This window comes from Parasteatoda tepidariorum, chromosome 6, assembly GCF_982258835.1.
Source record: "Parasteatoda tepidariorum strain Cologne lab strain chromosome 6, Ptep-v5.0, whole genome shotgun sequence".
In the NCBI taxonomy this organism is placed as follows: domain Eukaryota; kingdom Metazoa; phylum Arthropoda; class Arachnida; order Araneae; family Theridiidae; genus Parasteatoda; species Parasteatoda tepidariorum.
Window position 1 is genome coordinate 10,923,603 of NC_141760.1, and position 21,921 is coordinate 10,945,523.

General features: G+C 27.8%; 1 protein-coding gene across 2 annotated transcripts in view; it reads right to left on the reverse strand.

The window, feature by feature from the left end:
- Positions 1–21,921, reverse strand: part of LOC107444322 (LIM domain only protein 3) — a 153,710-nt gene that overhangs the window by 109,522 nt on the left and 22,267 nt on the right. The window contains exon 1 of one of the 2 annotated variants that reach the window (XM_021147361.4): positions 15,154–15,460. The exons of the other annotated variant lie outside the window; for it this stretch is intronic. The gene's annotated coding sequence lies outside the window, so the exon portion shown is untranslated. Of the gene's footprint in view, positions 1–15,153; positions 15,461–21,921 lie in introns of those variants that run through there. 2 annotated transcript variants of the gene reach the window in all.

The window sequence follows — 21,921 nt, forward strand, 5'->3', positions numbered from 1 at the left end:
GCTAAAAAAAAGAGAGAAACGTAATAAAATTGGAAAATAAATTTGCTTCTTGAAAATTTTCTTTCGTTTGGTTTTCATTTTTAAACGACCCTTACTTAAAAAACAATCCTTGTATTTGCGAATATATCGCTCATGGGCTGCAATAGCGGCACAACTAAAAAAATCAAGTTTTGAGATAAGTGGGTTTAAAGTTTTCATTGCTAAACAAAATGCATAAGAAATGCTTTCGTTTGCTTAAACGAAAATTACCTTTAATTTGAATTATGAATTGTGTTGCTACTGAAAGAATGTTTATTTTCATATTTACACCTGCTCTTAGTTCAGAACGCGTGTTTTTTTTAGTTGTGCCTCTATTGCAGTCCATGAGCGATATATTAAATGCAGTGGTTCTCATATTCCGTGATGATGGAAAACGACAGGTTATGCCGCAAAAATAGAGCAACAGAGCTTTACAGAAATTTTATGGTGATCAAAACTTTGAAAAGTAGAAAAATTTAAAAAAATCAAACATTTTAAGACAAGAATCAGAATTTCAAAAGTTAAAAATCCTCGTTCTCAATGGCCTTAGGAAAGTTATCAGAGGCCGGAACCCAGGAACATAGCAAAAATGTTAGGTTTTCTACCGACGAGGATTCTAATCTTCAAATCCCCATCGACCATTACAAACATGATGTGTAAATACATAATTGAGGACAGTGAAAATGCAGTTCGGGAAGATTCAAAAGTCATAAACGAGCTAAGTTGAAGAAATCTCCTTAGTCAGATTAATAGACAAATTTTTGTTGGAAAGAGTTTCAATAATGACTGGGAATATATTGTTTTCTGGTCAGGACTAGAATTTAGTTACTCGATACTAGCCAAACGCTACTCATCTTAACGAATTCGTATAAAAATTAGTCAAAACGCAATTTTTTGGATTCAGTAATAGTAAGGAAAAAGCAGGGGTTCTTTTGTGTCACAACTGTCTGTCGGTCACAAAATATGAAAAACAGCCGAAAATTTCACATAAGAAAGGAAAAAAATAAATAAATGAAATAATGAACAGATAAATAAAAACTTTGTGAATAGCCAAAGCCAAAGAACTTGTTGAAATTCCTAATTTCGGTCAAATATTGTTAACTTAAATGAGATGTACAGAAGAGACATAAATATTTCGTTGATAAAACATAATTTTTTTATGAATATTCACTACTAGAAATGTTTTGGAAAAATCATTAAATAACAATTCATTAACATAACCATATGACCATAAAAAAAGGCAGTATTCAAACAGTTAACTGTGAAGTGAAAATGAATAATTCAGCAACTGTTTTCACCTATTAAGGTTAAACAATCAGAATTATATCCATGCCAACTAGGTCACTATGCTCTTATTAACCCATGTATTTTTTGCACATAGATACGTACTAGAGCTGAGAGGGCTAATCTAAACAAGGGCTCAAATCCCAGATTTAATACTAAAATATTTCTTCAGCCTCTTCAACTCATGAAGAAATTCCTAGTGTCCTTCCCAATTGGAGAAACTGGTCTACTGGAGTATGAAACTGTCATACACGCATAGACAGACATCACCAAAGAGCTGCCTACGTTAGCTGATCATCACTAACAATAGCTGGCACAACCAGATAAAATAATTAAACCACAGTTCCCGATTCATTTGACAAAGCACAATTCATCCACAACCTAACTCAAATATTATTTAACTAACTAACGCCCAACATAAACTAACTCCAATGTCAAGCTAAATGTCTTTTTTACGATTTTGAAACCATGCGAATAGTAAATTGTTAAAAAAACCATTTAATTTTGTATTCTCGGTTGTAGACCGTTTCAAAACTGCAAAACAGAAGAATTGTTCCGAAACATAAACGTCACTGTTAATCGAATGAACAACCATAAAATGAAGAAATTCTAAGTCTCCTGCGCTTCCCAATGCGGGACCCAGTGGCGTGCCAACTTTTGTTTGACTGGGGGGGGCGAGCCAATGCAAAGTCATAAGCTTTGCTTGATTTAATATTTTAAAGTTAGTTGTATTATTTTAATATTGTAATTTGTCTAATTGTAATTATCTAAACTATTTCCGTTGTTTATGAGACGATGATTTAACTATTACATCCACACCAATTTAGTTAACAAAAAATGATTTATCAATCCGAAACTAATTAAAAAGAAAAAAAGTGTATTAAAATGCAAAAAATTTAATTAATGAATTTTGTAATTTTACTCCTTTAAACTTGTTAATGCTGAGCAATACATTTTGTCGATACATTTTAATCATAATGACATAGAATGGTTTTTCGCTCCTCAGAAACATATTGAATTAAAAATAACTTGTTATTTAAATTTTGATTCTAGCATAGATTTGAATTTAATCATGAATATAAATTTTCAGTTTACAAAAAAATGGAAAATTAACTTTATCATAATTTTAATGATAAGCACAAGGTATAAAAACATTAAAATAAATGAAGGAGTAAAAGAGATTACAAGTCTTCTGATTTTTCTGGTTAATTCCAAGGTAAAGCTTAAAATGTATACAAAGAGAAAAAAAACAATTTTAAACATATAAATATGCAGTAATTTAATGAAGTAGAATTAACCTTATCATATTAAGTTTTCATGATAAAGGACTAGGGATGAAAAAATTAAAACAAATGAAGGAATTAATTTCCAGCTCGCCATATTTAAATATGTTTCTTATTTACAGAAGTATAATCTAAACTCATTATAAAATTATAACCAAAAATTTTATTGTATATTAGAGGCTACGTGCTTTTTTAACTTAACAATGCAATATTATTTTTCGAATTATAGCTATTCGAAACAAAATTGTAGAGCGAAAAAGACTAATGGAAATTTAAAAGAATCTTTCGAAAAACCAAATGATATTGGGAAATTATGTTATATACTTTTAAAATATTTAAAAATTTTCAAGTATAAATTGAATGAAATATATTTAAAGAATTTAAAATGTTCTAACAAAATATAGAGAAAACAATTAACAAAAATATCATTAACATAAGCGTAAAAGCAAAAATCCGATAAAAATGAAATCTAAAAAAATTATTACAACTGAACAAAGACTAAATCTGAAAAATTTGCTGTACTTATTAAAATTTTTTTGTATTATAACATAGTTTTATTAAGACTTATTATTTTATTAATGAGAATAAAGAGTTACTGGTCACAAAATTAATCACAAAAATTCCCATTTAGCTTAAAAATGTTTGAAAAATAACAAGGACAGAGGAATAGAAATTATTATAGAGAAAATAAAAATCCGAAAAAAAATTATTTTTAAAAATAACCGTAGGGGAAATTTCTTGACTCTTAAAATCGTCTACCCTTACACTAATTATTTCGCATATTTAAAGTCAGGTTCCCGAACTATCCGAATTGAGTCCTATGAAAATGCGATTGTTTGATCTAAGAGTGCTCGCTTTGTTTATTTATTTATTTACGCTCAATACATTGTTTGATTTTGCTACAAAATAGAAAACTTTAGTCTCTTGCTAGTTCACGTACATAAATAATTATTACCTGCACTGCACAGAATCAAAAATTAAAAGTGCGTGAGCATGCGAGATATTACAAGAAAGTGCTAAACCTCACCACTCAAGTAACGAAATAACTTTTAAATTTGAACAAAATAATAACTTGTGTTTGCACGGTTTAGCCGTTTCTGTACATGTTCCGTAAATTTTCACATTTAACTGACCAATTAGAATATGAAAAGACAATAGCTTTCTTTTATCTTTGTTTTTATCGCTTTTCTAGTAAAAATAATGTGATGCAAAAAAAACTAAATATAATTTACTACTAAATGGATATTCAATTATTTTAATAATTCTTTATAAAATTGAGCAATGTTTTAAACTTTTTTTTAAGATTTGGGTGTCAATGTCGACGATGAATATGTGTTTGCTTCTTCTAAATGCTACAATTAATAATTTTAGTTGAGATTCCTCAAAATTGTCAGGAAATCGCATGAACAATTGGAACTTAAGCGAAGATTTTCGTTTTAAGAGATCCTGAAAATTGATTAGTAGAAGAGAAATTGACATTGAATGTATGAACTATAAAATCGGTGATGGCTCCCGATTTCTACTTTGCCCAGGGACTTCTTTTTTCTCTTTCAGACGAAATCTTAAAATAAATTATACCATTTTTTTCTTTGGTGCATACTTCTATATTCATTTTTGCATATTTTTAGCTTTCTGAAATTATTTTATAAGAAATAACTTTTTTTTTGTACATAAATTTCAAAATTCTAAAAAAATTTCTGAAGTTAATTTTTAATTTTTAATTGAACTATAGGTTATAGTTTTATTATGTTACGCAAACTAAACGAAAAACAAATTAGTTGCAGAACTTTTAAAATTGGATAAAATGAATTTGAGAACTGATGATAAAAACGACATGCGGCGTGCGTTATTTATGTTAATTGATGAAACAACAATCTTATAACAACAACAATCTTAACGCCAAAGTTTCATTGATATTGTCTATATATCAAAGAAAAATTTTTTAAGCAAAGCTATTAAGGCTACAGGCCATCAAATAAGACCAAAATATTTTGATTCAGATTATTATTATTATCCGGTATACAGAAAGACAGGTATGATGGAATTAACAGGTCAGACACTGAAAATTGTATTTCGAAGGTTTTATAAAATCAAAAAATGGATTTAATATAAAATGTAAACTTTGAAGAAAGTATAGCTCTGTCTATATATAATATGGTTACCATATGACGTATTAGATTAAATGATATTGTAAAATTAAAAAAAGAATAATGACAGTTGAGGCTAATTTAATTAACTAAGTTATTACTTTATTATTATTTTTAAACTTAATTTTTCAGACAATTTTAGTAAATATCTGTATTGTTGTATAAATTAAGTTTATAAAACTGGCGCATATATCACTTATGGGCAATGGAAGCTCATAACTTAAAATTAAATAAATAAAGTAATCATAAAAAGTCTTAAATAAAGTATCCCTAGTCAACAAGCTAATTATAATGCAAGTCATGAAGTGTCAATTTCATAAAACTTCTTGAATCTGTTTAATATATAGTTATAAAAAATGAAATTACTGATTGATTTCAAATTAAAAATTTTCAACACGTTTTATAGAAATTGGATGGAATTTTACGGTTTTATGTATCACATATGCTCTCCTTTTAAAAAGTCACTATAAAAAAAATATTCAGCAGTTATATAATTAACATCGAGCTAAAAATAAAGTTACGTTACTCCAGTGTGTACAGGGACCTAAAAATATGGCTATATTTTAAAGAAGATTCTTTTTTGAATAATTTGCCTATTGAAACTTCTGATCAGAAAGGCATGTAAATATATATATTCGCGACGTCATATATGAGTAAACAGTCATGACAGGGAACTATTTATTTATTTGAAATTCCAAAGCAAATATAATACCAAAGAAAAAGGTTATACAGCTTTTTTCCTAAATAAAAAATTCTTTTTAATGGCTTGTCTTGACAATGAATTTTATTTGCTTCGGATTTTTAAAGAGAAAAATAAAATAAGCAAAAATATAACACAATAACATATATATAACACATAATACATATATAACATATAATATAACACAAAATGCGGAAAAATAAATGAAATTTAAGTAGTTTTATGTGTAGTATTTTTCTCATATTGTTCCAGTTTAATTTATCTGGATTTAAGTCGTAATTGTCATGTTTAAAACGGAAAATAAAAATATTCAATTGATAAAGAGAAATATTCACATTTTTAAGAAATGATGAATTACAATAGTATTGATCGCATTAATTTTTTAATCTCCATCAACAGCATTTATAATTTCAGCATTAAAATTTTTGAAAATTAATACTTTAAATTCAGAAGAAATATTCATGAAAAAAGCTTTCACAAAGTTAATTAACACAATTTTAGCATCCTATGAAATTAATATTAAAAAAAAAAAAGACTACAAAAATTACGCGGATAATTTTTTCCCCTCCAATGTTACGGAATGTGTTTTACCCTCCAATATTGCCCCATTCATAAAAATAAGTTTTTTGTTTAATTAAAGTTTTTATTACTGAGAATAATAAAATATTATGAAAATTTTTAATGAACCTTTTTTAAAGAATAATTTTTTAACATTTTTATTGTTAAAAATAAAAATGGTAGTTAATTTGTTTGTATTAAAATAAAAATTATCATTATTTAAACGAATTATCCTTATTTATACAAATTATTGTTGGTGTATAATGTTTTTTTTTAATTGGTTTATTTCACATGAGAGAGAGAGAGTAAATGTATAACAGATTTGGTGTTAGAGTTCTGCTCTACATAATCATATGATATACATAATATAATAATAGTTATCATATAAGATAAAAATAAAATAGTAAATTTAAAAAATTAGAAAAAGGAAAAAGAAAAACACCTTTCAGAGCTGATATGATGCATTCTCAATCGTGTTATTTTCCTGTTTTTAGAATCAATAGTTTTTCGGTCCTTTTTATTTATTTATTTTTAGTATATTAATCTGCAATGAATATCACTTTTGTGCCAAAAGAGCAGAAGAAAATTAATTTTAATAAAATAAAGACATTGATGATCTTAAGGAACCGATATTAAAATGTACCTCCTAAAAGTTGAAAGAATAATCGAAAATACGAAAATAAATTTCTTATTTCAAGGTACTTTATTTATTATTTTTTGATTGACTAGGATTTTCTTAAAAAATTAAAGGTTGAATTTCATTTTCGAATAAAAACAAAGTTTTTAAAAGTAAAAAGAATTCAAAATATTATTTAACAATTAAAAAAAATTAAATTCGTAACATAAACTAATCCATACACCAACAACAAACGGTAAAATCATGAACTAATGTACTATTTAAATGTATTTGATATACGAACAACTATCTGAAACAATTCAAATAGTACATAAATGCATAATTATTAAAGCATTAAATAATTTAATGAAATGAAAACATTTGCTTACCTCCTTCGATATCTATTTTACGTTTCCTTGTTATTTAATCTGTCAAACTGATGTAAAAAAAATAACGACAACGACAACAACAAAAAAAACAACCAAATAATTTAAAACAATTAAACAAAATAAAAAAAATATGCTTTCTTTTGAAATTGATAACTTAAATTATGTAATTAAAAGAGCTGAAATTTTTTTTTAGCAGAGAGCGTTTATTTACGTTAGTCTAAGAAATGTCTCATCACAAAAAGACCAGACCAGAGAAAATGTCAACAAGTCCTCCCCAGTTTAGATCCCTTAAAAGCTTAAAACACCTGTTTTCTCAGAAAATCTAGATAATTGCTTGTTTGAGACGATTTACGAAGAGATATCCAAATAAGATATGTTTCTGTGGATATCTGACATTTTAAAAAGAGGACAAAGGAGCAAAAGGCCATAAAAATGAAAATTTAAGAAGCAAAGTACTTTTACCCACTGCGTGTAACATGAGGTGGCTGTTTTTGAGGAGTCAAATAACTGTCTTTGTGGGGGGTTTGGCCACCAGAATTATATGCCAAAGTGGGTGGAAAGGAAATTGTTGAAAGTCAGGGGTGGCTTTGAAACCAATTTTTATCAGTGAAGGTTGCATTTTATTACTCTTTCCGCCAGGGAAGGGCAAAAGAGATGAAGTTGGGATGAGATTTTCTTTTAATTATATAGAAAGTTATACGTGAAAAAAAAGTCTTTGTCTTAAGAAAGTTTTTTAGACAGTTTTTTTTCTTTTCTGAAATTACCAATTTAACTTAATTTTATTTTCACGAATGTTTAAATTTCAATAAGGGCAAAGCAAATTATTAGCCTTTCAATTAAATTTCAGAGGAAAATAAAAGTTTTAATTTCAAAAATAACTTTAAAGTAGAAAAAAAAACAGTACTTTTTTTCAAAAGTTACCAATTTAACTTGACTTCATTCTCACGAATTTCCGAATTTCAGAAGTGGCTAAGAACACTATTCGCCCCCTCAATTAAATTTCAGAGGAAAAAAATGTTTAAAAAAAAAAAGCTTTAAAGTTGAAATTTTTTTTTCTCTAAAATTACCAATTTAACTTTATTTTCACGAAAGGCTAAATTTCAGAAGGGGCGAAACACATTTTTCGCTCCCTTTATTTAAATTCCCAGTAAAATAAAGTTTTTGATTTCGAAAATAACTTTAAAGTAGAAAAAAAAAATAGGGCTTTTTTTCTAAAGTTATCAATTTAACTTGACATTATTTTCACGAATGGCTAAATTTCAGAAGGGGCGAAGCACATTTTTCACCCTTCAATTAAATTTCAGAGGTAAATAAAGTTTTTTACTTAGAAAATAGCTTTAAAGGTGAAAAAATAGTGCTTTTTTCCTAAAGTTATCAATTTAACTTGACTTCATTCTCATGAATGTCTAAATATCAAAAGGGGTCTAATGTCTAAATATCACTCAATTAAACTTCAGAAGAAAATAGTGCTTTAAAAAAAAATTCTGAAGTTGAAAAAGGGTTCTTTTTTTTTCTAAAATTGCCAATTTAACTTAACTTTATTTTCACGAATGGCAAAATTTCAGAAGGGGTGAAGCACATTATTCGCCCCCTCAATTTCAATTCACAGTAAAATAAAGTTTTTAATTTCGAAAATAGCTTTAAAGTAGAAAAAGAAATGGATCTTTTTTTCTAAAGTTACCAACTGAACTTGACTTCATTCTCATGAATATCTAAATTTTATAAATGGCTAAGTACACTATTCGCCTCTTCAATTAAATTTAAGACAAAAAAAATGTTTGTTTTTTTTTTTTTTAAAGTTCTTTTTTTTTCCAAATTAGCAACTTAATTTTATTTTCACGAATGGCTAAATTTTAGAAGGGGCGAAGCACACTATTCGTCCCCTCAATTGAATTTCAAAAGAAAATAGTGTTTTTTTTTTCTTACATTTTTTTTTATAAAAACTTCAAAGTTGAGAAAAAGTTCTTTTTCGTCTTCTGAAATTACCAATTGAACTTAACTATGTTTTCAAGAATGGCTAAATTTCAGAAGGGGCGAAGCACGTCATTCGCCCCCTCAATTTAAATTCACAGTAAAATAAGTAATTTTTGATTTCGAAAATAACCTTAAAGTTGAAAACGAAATGGTTAATTTTTTCTAAAGTTATCAATTTAACTTGACATTATTATCACGAATGGCAAAATTTCAAGAGGGGCGAAGTACATTACTCACCCTTCATTTAAATTTCAGAATTAAATAAAGTTTTTTTCTTAGAAAATCGCTTCAAAGTTGAAAAAAGTTTTTTTCTTCCTTTAAGTTTACTAATTTAAATTGACTTTATTTTTGTGAATGTCTAAATTTCAGAAGGGGCGAAACGCAATATAGGCCCTTTTATTAAATTTCAGAAGACAATAAGGTTTTCTTTTTGAAAAATAGTTTCAAAATTGAAAAAAAAAAAATTGTTTTTTCCTAAAATTACCAATTTTACCTAAATTTATTTCTTGCCTTCATATTTATTATAACCTCTTACTTTAATTTCAGAGGAAAATTAGGTTTTTTACTTGGAAAATAGCTACAAAGCTTGGAAAATAGCTTTTTTCTAAAATTTTGCTTTTTGACTATTTTTTACTCGGAATTTTACTTGATTTTATTTTCTCGAATGTTTAAATTTCAGGAGGGGCGAAATATATTGTTTGCCCCCTCACTAAAATTTCAGAGGGGGCGACTGCCCCCTCTGCCCCCCCCGGCTGGCACGCCACTGGCGGGACCATGGACTACTAGAACACGAAGCTCTCAGTCACGCATAGATGACTCTACCACAGAGCTGCTTAACACAAAAATTCTAATTTTTCGCATCACTCACGTTAGATGGCACCACCAGATAAAATAATTAAGCCCCAAATCACGGTTCATTCGACAAAACACAACTCAACCACACCTAACTCCAATGTCTCTTTACCTAACTAAATGCCTTACATAAACTAATTCCAATGTCCAGCTAAATTTCCTTTTTACGGTTTTGAAACCATGCGAGTTGCAAAGTGTTAAAAAACTGTATAATTTGGTATTCAATGTTTTCTGAACATACCAGTTGCAAACGGTTTCAAAACTATAAAGAATTGTTCCTAACCATATTTTTACGGTGGGACAGACAGCTGTAACGGCTGTTTTACAGTAATTTTAGATCAGAAATACTAACAGTGTTTTACATGCCCTTTGTAGTAACATCAGTTGCACTCTGAGATACACTGTCTTGATATTTTGGTGTAGAGAGCTGTAATAAGCTTGTGCTTCATTTTTATTTTTTGTTCTTTTCCCTTTATTTCTTGAAATAAATGCTTGAGTTTAAACTAAAAGAATGCTTCAAACAATCATGAATTTCATTACAAAAAAAGCAAAGGAAGCATTTTATTTATTTATTTATTTTATTCACTTATTTATTTATTTTGTTTGTGTATGTGTCAAAACTTCACGTTTGAAATTTATTTGTCGAAAAGTTTTTTTAGAAATCTTATGAATTATTGTTAAAACTTTATTTTTCATTAAGAAGTATGGTTTTTAAAATTTTCATTATTTATAACTATTTCATTCGTTTATTTATAAAGTTTTTTAAAATAATTATATATCCTTTATTTTTCATAATTTTGCTCAAGTTTAATAAGATAATTTTTTACTTTGGATTTCATCAATATTTTTATTTAAAAATAATTGCAAGTTTAAAAAAATGTCAAGTTTTAATATCTCATAAAAAAAAAACTCTCTTAAGATAATAATTAAAGAATACATTAAATATGAGATATTAAAGTCATTAATCATGAGATATTAAAGTACTCAAAAATTATAAAAATATTAATAATAAAATTTCAAAAATATTTATAATTTTAACAACAAGACAAAGTAATTAAAAAAGTATTGTCAAACATTCAAAACAAAAATATATGCGAATTTGTAAGTTAGCAAATTTAGACTTAATTTCAATAAAAAATACTCAATAAACTGTTAAATATACTGTTTTACAAATTACTTAAAAAACAGCACGCATAAACTATATTAAATAACAATCGCAGAGATGCGAACTATAATAGTAATGTAAAAAATATCATAATAATTAGAAATATAATTTTTAAACTAAAATAAAGTTAATGCAAACATCATGGCAAAATGTTAGAATACAAAAACAGGCTAACATAACATTTATTCCTTTAATTTCAATAATTCAAAAAATCATTTTAATAAAAATGACAAAATAAAGATAAAATAAGTAAATAATAGTCGAATTTAATCGTAATCAAACAAATAATAAAATGTTAAGACGAAAAATTGGAATTAAAATAAAATATGCAAGTAAATAAATACATTTTTAAAAATGGACTAATATAACATCAAAAATTAAGCAAATTTTTCGATTTTTGTAAACATTTCATATTATCAATTATAAATTTAAATATTTAAAATAGTAAAACTCGAGAAAAATAAATGACTGGAAATTATTGAAAAACGAAATGAAAAATTTTAAATAAATGAATTTTAAAGGAAATTAAATTGAAAAGCAATAACAAAATGAAAATAAAATTGATTTCATACATGCTAAAGAGGGCCCAAAAATCCTAACAAAAAGTACTTTTCTGCTATAAACTTTTGAAATAACACTAATTTATGCTAATTTTTTGTATTTCTTAATTTTTTTGAAACATTTATATACCGACAAGCTATTTTTTCACGATATGTTTTACAGGAGTGGAAAAGCAGGAAAAACTAAAGATAATCAGAAAAATAACGAATTTGTTTACACCATCTTAATGTTTAATGATAACTAACACAAACAATTTAAACAATAATACCTAGTTTTAAAGAATTATTAGAAGCATGAAATAATTTTCCAATTTGAACATTATAAGTTATTTTGTATATTAATTACATTACAGTGCGTGGCGAAAAAAATATTTATTACTCACAATAAATATTTATTGTGCTAAAATATGCTGAAAGAACTTACTAAAATATAAACTTTCAAATTATTTAATACTAGCCGCCTAAGGCGGCCAGCTGTCCGCCACGCTGAAGGTTTTCACAAATAAAGTTTTTTAAAACATAGCAGGAAATCTGAAGATTAGTGGACAATTAAAGTGTTCCTGTCCAGCAATTTTGTCTTCATATCCAGTTCTGCTGCAGATGTGTTATAGCTCTTGAGGATGTTTGAAATTATATAGCTACAACGCTTAAGAAAAAAAAAACTAAAATGCTAAATACATGAAAAGAAAACGAAAACGAATAAATTTTTTATGGTATCAATTTCTATTTCTATATAATTTTTTATGGTATCAAATTCTATTTCTGTTACGTCAAGCACTCAGGTATTATAATTTGATCTAGTTGTGCTTGTATAATTTTGATCTAGTTGCGCTTTCTACGTCATTTTGTTAACATCGTTTAGTTTGTTATTTAACATCATTTGGTTTGTTATTTCTAAGTTAACTTTCAAAAAATTGGCTGGCATCAGCATTTTTATTCTTTAAGTTGTTTATTTTTTCTTTCGGAATTCGTTCCTTTTTAGCCAAATGTTTTTCAACCTAATCGAATTCTTTGCCGACTGTTCTCTGTATATATAAAGAAAATAAAGTAAATATTTTTAAAGTGTTGTGAAAAGAATTTTTAGTTGTACAAAGTACTACAATATCGCTATAAAAATTATCGTCTTCGCTTAAGAAAAAAAAAATAGAGCGTGAAAAGAAGAAAAACTTATTATAACAATTATGAACAGCGACAAATATATCAAAGCGAAGCGTTCTATTTACGTATCGAATATGTTGCCACATTTTTAATACAAAAGTTAAACTTTTTTCCACTTTAATAAATGTAAACTAATGCGAACTTTACAATTAAATTATTAATTCCTTCGTATATTATTGGTTCAAGTTGTCGAAAATTAATATTTAAATTGTGAGGTTCGCATTAGCATACATTTATAAGAGTGGGGAAAAGTATATGCATTTTTTAATAGTTTTTTGAATATGGCTCTTTGAAGACGAAAAAGCAGACGAAAAGCATAGACTTACAAAATGACTGATAACTAAATAACTAATCAAAATTTTTGAAAAAGAAAAAAAATACTTCTTCATAATGTCAAAACACAATTATGGGTCGAGTTTCGTGCCCGGGCGAGGCTTCTGGGGCGAAATATTGTGATTACAGACACACACACACAGCCGCGTTTATTATTATGTATAGATGATGCTATTAACACATTCTGATAGCTATGGATACTAAACAATATAACCCAGTAATAGTAATTAATTTTTAAAAAGAATAAATATAAAATACAAAAATACAGCACAAATTAACAATTACCTCTTTTATAACTTAAATTACACAGACTACTTTCTCAAAAGGGCAACGCGACGTCAAAAAGAAATTTATTGCCCAAAATAGTTATACTAATTTTGCTGTAATACGCTAACTAACTTGCTAATATTTCTCCTCTATCGATATCATGCAAATTAAATATTTGAATCACTATGCATAATAAGAAATATGACCTTGTAATAGAAATGAAAATTTAAAAGAACTAAATAAATAAAAAAAACAATAAATACTGGAAAATAAGCTTTTACTTAAATTTACTATTTTCAACTAGACTAACTTCTTCTGAGTGAAACACGTGGTCATAAAAGAATTGAGTTTATTGATTAGAATAGTTATTTTTCACCAGTAGTGATGTAATAAGCTGAAATAAATGCTAAAACTATTACATTGAAATAACATACTATTCTAAAGTTTTGAGTACTATGCAACTAACCAATAATTTACGTTCCTTGCTCAAATTACATATATATGGGACCAATGTTTGGGAAGGCAAACAAAATAGGCACAATCTGTTTCCTAAATAAGAGAACTGGTCATTTGTCTAGTCCGACAATCTGTCAGTCAAAAAAAAAAAAAAAAAAAAAAAAAAAAAAAAAAAATTTCTAATAGGCTGTATGATCACCTCTAACAGCTACACATTTCTCAGATCGGCTAAATCACCATAGGTGATTCATACTGTTAATCAGGGTTTTTACCCATCCCTGAGGCAACCGCACCCACTCTTGCACAATGGGAACCTTGAATCCATCGATGGTCATAGGAGCTAGTCCTCAAGCCGCAATTGAGCGTCCAAAGGCGTTCCATACGTGTTTTATGAGATTAATGTAAGTAGGCATCGTAAGCCACTCCAGTCATTGAATACCATCCAATTGGAGGAATTCTTGAACCAACTGAGCTCCGGGTGGACAGGCGTTATTGTCCATATAGACCCATATGCTCCGCGGTAAAGTCTCAGATAGTTTACAAATATCTCGTCCCTATACCGCTAACCTATCAGACTACCTTTAGCGTACACATGAACGTCGGTATGCCCGACTGCCGGGATGCCTACCCAGAATTCTTCGATCACATTGGTCCTTAAAATTATTAAAAAAAACACAATATAAAAAATAAATAATAATAATAAATATCAAACTTGCGTAAGTTAAAAAACAAACAAATTGTGATAGCCGAAAGGTGATCACTGGTTACCCATTGGTAAAATATAGTTCAAATGATGAAATTCTCTTTGATTCACAACTCAAGAAGTATATGTGGGATCTCCCATATCTCAAAATATAGGATCTTCCATATCTCCCATATCTCAAAAATAAACTCAACTACTTAATGCAGAACAAAATTAAAAGTTAAAAAAGGAATTCTAAAAAAATATCAAACAGAAACGTTCGCCATAGCAACGCGTGCAATGACGACGCATGCACACTGTTTACTATTACTCTTGAACCCCGTTGAAAACTGTGATGACGTCCAAATAAAGTGCGCATGCCATCAAATCCAAAACAACACCCATTTTGCTAATGGATGATAAACATATAAGAAATAAAATAAATAAAAAACACAGGTTTAAATAAATAAAAAATCACAATAAAATAAAAAAACAAAACAAAAAGAACTATGATCTGATTACTATGAATGGTAACCAATATATCCTAATATTAGTGAGGTAATAATACTTTAAACGGAATAAATAAAAAACACAAAAGAAACGATATTTGATAACCATGTACAGTAACCAATATATTCTAATAGTAACAATGAAAGCTTAAAGCGTAATAAATACATAACACAGAAGAACCGGTAAAATAAACCACATTACCTCCTTTAAAAGTTTTAAACTACCCAGACTGACTTCTTAAAAGAGCAAGGGGTGGTCAAAAGGGCAGTTATTGCTCAGAATAGCATCGAAGGAAGGAATGAAATAATAGAAAGGCTAAAGATAATTGGTGGTCGATGTCGACACACACACAGAGTCGACTACTATCTGTGTCAGTCGCCCATCCATCCTCTGCCGGAAGGAAACCACCGACGGAAGACAAATGTGAAGTTGGCAGATTTGGTAAACATCTCTCAGCTGCTGACGCCAGTAAAGGTCTTAGACTTGACTTTCCTTCTACACAAATCCCAAGGAATTCACATATATTGGATGGAACATAATAGACCCACAAGATTAGAATTGTCGTCGTCTTCATTGTAGCCACACCCCCTTCACTGATGTTTATTTGGCCTGCATTAGACGATCTTTAAAATATTTGATTTCTTAAATACATTATAGATAAGTAGGTAATAAAAAAACTAAAGTGATTTAAGAATATTTGCATAAATTGAAATCTACAGACGAGGAAAATTGCTGTAAAATTTGAATATAATAAAAATTAAAAAAATATCCAAAGCGGAATTAAAAATATTTGTTTTTTCTAAATGTTAATCATTATTGATATACAAATAGAGCATATTTATTGCTATTTGCATCGATTTATTTAAGTAAACACTTTTAGACAGTTTAAATATTTTTCGTAAAACTTCATGTTATATAAAAGAAAAATTAGGGCAAACAATTGAAAAATACGAACATGTTGAATTAAATATAAGTTGTATATTAATATAAGTTGTATGAAAAATAGGTTTAAAAATTCTAAGTGATCTTCAAAGTATTTTATTCCAATCATGTTAAGCATTATCATAAGTAGATATATTTATTTCTATTTGTATAGATTTAAGTAAAAGATAAGTAAAACTTGAAAACAAAAGTAGTTTAATTTTTGGCATGAGTTTATGCCATAGGCAAACAGGAAAATTATTGAAATTAGTTTTAAAAGAACTAACATTTTTGCTTCATTTTGACACAAATATAAACATTATACAAATTTTGTTTAAAAAATTTTAAATTGTCTTAAAAATCCTTTTTTTTGTTAAATGTGAAACATTAAGGATAAATAGATATTTTTATTTATACTTGCTTTGATGCAAGTAAGAAAGGGCCCAGGCATGAAAGCAATTTTAAAAAAAATTAGATAAAGTTTATACCATAGAAAAGTAAAATTACTCCAAATAGTAAAAAAAAACTTTCGTTGTTTCATTTTCACATAAATATGAACTACATAAAATTAGTGGTAGAAATATAAAAAGAAATATTTATTTCTATTTGTATCGTTTAGATATAAAAGAAGAAAAAAAAAACTACGAAATTAGTTTAAAAATTTGGGATGCAGTTTATGTCATAAACAAGAAAAATGACTGAAAATAGAAAAAAGAAATTTTACATTTTGATTTATTATGAAATAAATATAGATTAATAATGTAAAAGCTCTATGCTTCCAGAGAAATCTTCAGCGATTTTTAAAATACAAGTTTTCCCGAATATTAAGTATCCCCGATCACTAAATATATTTATTTTCTTTCTTTTTATTTTGGGTAAAAATACCAACATTTTGCCCATTGTGCCAAATTCGTCATAAAGAGATGGTTAAATTTTTCCAAAAAGAAAAAGATAGTTACACAAGAGTTCTACTATTAGGATTTATTTTTCAGAAACAAGTTAGTTATGTCTATTACAAGAAATTAATATTTATTTACTTGCATGTGGATCTAAATTCAGAGCACAACATTTTATTAGCACTAGGAGGTTCCAACCCCTTCTTTGCACACCAATCCCCATGGTTGCTTCTCATTCATTATTGAAGATCATGGGGAAAGAATGTTTGATATGATTGCTTGCAAAACTTAAGATTGATTTGCTATTTGTTACATTTTCAGGATAACTAAATTTTGGCAAATTAACAACATAGAAAAACAGTATCCCTATTTCCCCGAAAGTCATTACTCAGGGAAGATAGACCATCTGTTAGAAAAAAATTCCTATCGGTGCACCAATTCGTTCTTTTTTTCGTAATCTGCTTTTAAAAAAAAGTCGATAAAAAAGATCATTTTGATAACTATTATAACTTTCATTCATAAAGATCATTATTATAACTTTATGCAAGCTCATTATATTAATAGGTTAATTGCATTGAAATATTTTATTACATTTCAGTCATAGCTGGATTTAAATAAGAAATGAATTTTCTTGGAAAAGAATAAAACAAAGGAATACAGAATGTACGACAAATAAGTAATAGTAAATGACAAGTAATTCATCGATACTTTCACTGCTTAAGAACATTTCTAAAGTCAAAATTATTTCAAATACGAACAAAAATAATGAGATATAAAACAATCATTTGACCCGTTTTAACATATGGATCTAAACATGGTCTTAATTAAACATGCTATTTTAGAGAGAAATGAGTTGAGAAAAATTTTCGGTGCTATAAATGTGGATGGTTTATGGATACAACGACATAATTTTGAACTATATAGGCTATTCAAGGAAGCTGATATCAACAAATACATCAAAATATGCTGCTAAAAGCTTGCGGGTCACATCTGGACCCCTTCCTTGACATTTAAGATTTTCAAATAGAAACCAATGGGAATTAGAATTAGAGGTAGGCCAAAGATCAGAGGGCTTGACTGTGTGGAAAAGGATTTTAAAATCGTAAGAATTACTAACTAAAGAACAATCGCAAGGAAAGGAGCAGAATGAACGGAGATTCTGGGAAAGGCTCTGGTCCAAAAAGGGGTGTCTCAGAAAAAGAAATGATAAGCAATTAATAATCTATATCTATAACCTTATATCGTATAAGATTCGCTTTGAAAACAGTTTCTATCTCTCTTCAGATTCGATCTCTCGTCGATTAATGTTAAGATTTATATCTGGCAATATCTAACATCTCTATTACTTTTCATTTATTCATTTTTTTGGTACTTCTGACATGAAATCAGGCACGAGATTATAAAATGATAATTATGAAAGTTATTAAATATTTCAACAAATAAACAATTGTTAATAAATAATTATTATATATTGGATGTATAACTAGTAATTAAAAGAATATTAGTTTGATAAATAATTAAAAAATAATTATTAAATGGACAAATAAACAATATGCACTCATAAAATTTTTAAAAAAAACTTTCTAAAAACAGGAATTTCGAAGGAAAAAAAAATCACTCGGTAAAGTTAAAATTAAAAATGGTCCTATTAGCATTTGAATTTCAACTCTATAGCTTTATTTCAGATGACAATAGATCAATCAGCATCTTTGTTTTAAAACAAGTTTAACAGTTAATAATTCTTGAACCAATAATGGATTCACATTTTTTATGCCTTTGAACTCCTTGTGTATTTCTATACACCTTCGTAATTTCAAGTTTCAAAGTCTTATAGATAAGGTCGGGACAGTCTGGTTGGTACGACGTTGGGTCCACGACCAAGATATCATGAGTTCGATGCCCGCAAACAGCCGGAGACACCCGTGTAGTAAATGATGACTGGTGCACATTAAATCTGCCGGGTCACAAGCTCCTCCATGTTCCCATAAGAAATTATACCTCTGGGGGTCTGGGGATACTAGATTGGAGACTGAGGGTTCTCTGGTTCAGGACAAAATTGCGATCTGTGGAGGAATAGATGCATGAATGGGTCCACCCTATAAACGGGTATGACGTATGAGTGTGTCAGAAGTCAAATTCTTTCCCATAGATTGCGCCACTGAAAAACAAGAACAATCGCACCCCCAGTACCTTAATGGCCTACGACATACTTTAAGTCTTACAGATTTTGAGCAGCAAAGCAAAATACATAAGAAAAATTCGCAAGAAAAGCATTTGTAATACCTTTTGAAAAAAAAAGCACTCTCTAATCTTTATAAACAAATACTGCCTTTCAGCGTACGAAATTTTAACTTTGTAGTTTCATTCCTGTGACCTGTAGTGCTGCCCGTTTGGTATCTAACTAGTACAACAGTTGAAAATTCTCGAGCTAATTTCTGAATGTTCAATTGTTTATTCTATCTCTGTACACTTTTCTATACGCCTTTGCGATAAGTTTCGAAGTCTCATTTTTTTGTAGTATAGTTACTGCATATACATATAGCATAGGTAATAGAAATGTTTGTATGCGAAAACTTTGAGCTTTGTATGAAATTTTGTATTGCGGAGCTGTGGTGGCTCAGTGTCCGCTTTCCAATGAGGTGAACCGTGTTCGAATCCCAGCAGTGGCAGGTCGATACGAATTCCGCACCTGTCTCGCACCGACCACAGTGCTGACGTAAAAATATCCTCAGTGGTAGACGGATCATGCGTTAGAGTCCCCTAGCCTTCATGCTAACCAAGTGAGGTGTTCGTGGTCTTCCTCTCCATGTTACGCATGAGGGTTAGTTCCATCAAAAAGTCCTCTACAAAGGCATATTTCTCTCAATACTTGATTTAGAATTTCCCTTGTGTTCTGGGTTGAGTGTAAAATTACAAGGGTACGGAGTTGAACATGAATAATTCAACATGAATTGAACATGGGGTCGGCTATTCAACGATGGTTATAAAATAAAATAGAATATTTTTTTGATTATAAGTATAGATCATTTTTATGGCTGTTGAATTAAAATGTGAATGAATTAAAAAGTTTCAAAAAAGTAACAAATAAGGTTTTGTTAAATATCGAAAAAAAGAATGACTAAAATTATTTAAAAGCTTATACATTCGTAGTAATATGGAGTGCTGTATAATTTGCAGGTCTCTGAGCTACACCTATATTACCATCCCTTTCGTAGCATAAAAAAAAATTCCAAAATTCAAATTATATTGGATTTTTTTTAATATCTCCACAATTTAAGCAATAGTTTCACTATGTGCAAAACACAGTCTTAAAGAACTTTTTAATGAAATGTTTTGATTCTTATGTTCGCAGTAAAACACTTCTACATATTAATTTGACACATTTATGCTAAAGAAGTTCTTTTGAGCTTATGATGAAATAAGAGACGATAAGCATTAATGTTTTAAGTAACAGCTAATATGTTATAAAAAATTTTATAACTTGAGCAGGAATTATTGCAACAACTACCATCAAATTATTGTTTAACATTTACACTAATTTAAAAACCTTTGTCAAAATATTCCATATTATAAAATGAATCTATTAATTACATTTTGAGTAATTTAAATCAATAGTTTTTAACATGTGACGGATACTACCTAATCTGAAATATGTTTAATTATTATATACAGAATATGCAGAATATATTAATATATAGAATATCAAGCTATCGATACACAATAAATGAAGAAAAAGCGGAAAAGAAACGGATAAATTTTATAACTTGCAAATGCATTTATTTATCCCTTAAAATATCTATAAAAAATTTTATTATATTTCGTAAATTTTGAATGATTTAATACAATTCAAATAATATTTTAAATTTCCTAAAACTTGCTATATCAACTAAATAAAATAAGCAACATAATTATATTAAGGAGAGATATGTTTACATTTGTTTCCCTGCTGTATATATTAATATATAGCAAACTCGGCTATACTTATTTGCCTATTAAATTTCATAACTATTATTTCAGCATTTTTAAAATTATTTTCGGCGAAACATAAATTTTGAAAATTATAGTTATTAAATTTAATTTTCTTATGGAAGAAGATTTTTCGACTGTAATACAAACATAATGTATATGATTAATATACACACGTTACTTCATTTACTATTATTAGAGATGATACATTTTTGTGAAATGCACTAAACCAGTAAATTGTATTGCCTTTAAATTCTCTAATTTCAAATCTAGTATTTTCTTCAATTAAAATATCTTATGTTTTAAATACCTTTGTAAGATTGTTTCGACGATTTTCGAACCCTGCGTAACATGCTACGCTATTTCAGTTTTATAATTAAATTAAGTCGAAATTTTGTGTATTTTAAAAATAAATATTTGTATTGGTGTAAATAATATCGTGAGTAAAATAATTTTAAAGAATTTAATCACTTATTGAATGCCTTATAAAATAATATTTAGAAGATATTTTGAAGTTTAATGACTTCTAATTTAAAAGATTTGAACTAATTGTTGGTAAATACAGCTTTATAGTATGTAATGGAAGTATGTTTAATCATGCAATGTAAGAACTCAATAATGTAGGTGTTTGAAATAAATCGAAGAGATACTTTTTATTCCAAGAATTTCTTTTGAGATGTAACTAAAAAAAGAGAAAAATTTGACTTTCGCTTTATTTTTGTAGTTTTTCAGGAATAATTTTCTAGCTCATACTGAACAATTATATTGTTTAGTTAATGATATCTCTAATATCAAACTTAATTCCATACAGCAATACAAAGTTAAAATAAATTTCCATACAGAAATACTAAGTTAATTACACTTAATTACTTAATTCCATTCATCAATTATGGAATTAAGTATAGTTAAATAATTATGGAATTAAGTATAGTATTAATTAATTGAATATTTAATTCCATACAGCAATATAAAGTTAAAATAAATTTCCATACAGAAATACTAAGTTAATTACACTTAATTACTTAATTCCATTCATCAATTATGGAATTAAGTATAGTTAAATAATTATGGAATTAAGTATAGTATTAATTAATTGAATATTTAATTCCATACAGCAATATAAAGTTAAAATAAATTTCCATACAGAAATACTAAGTTAATTACACTTATAAAACAAATGAAATAA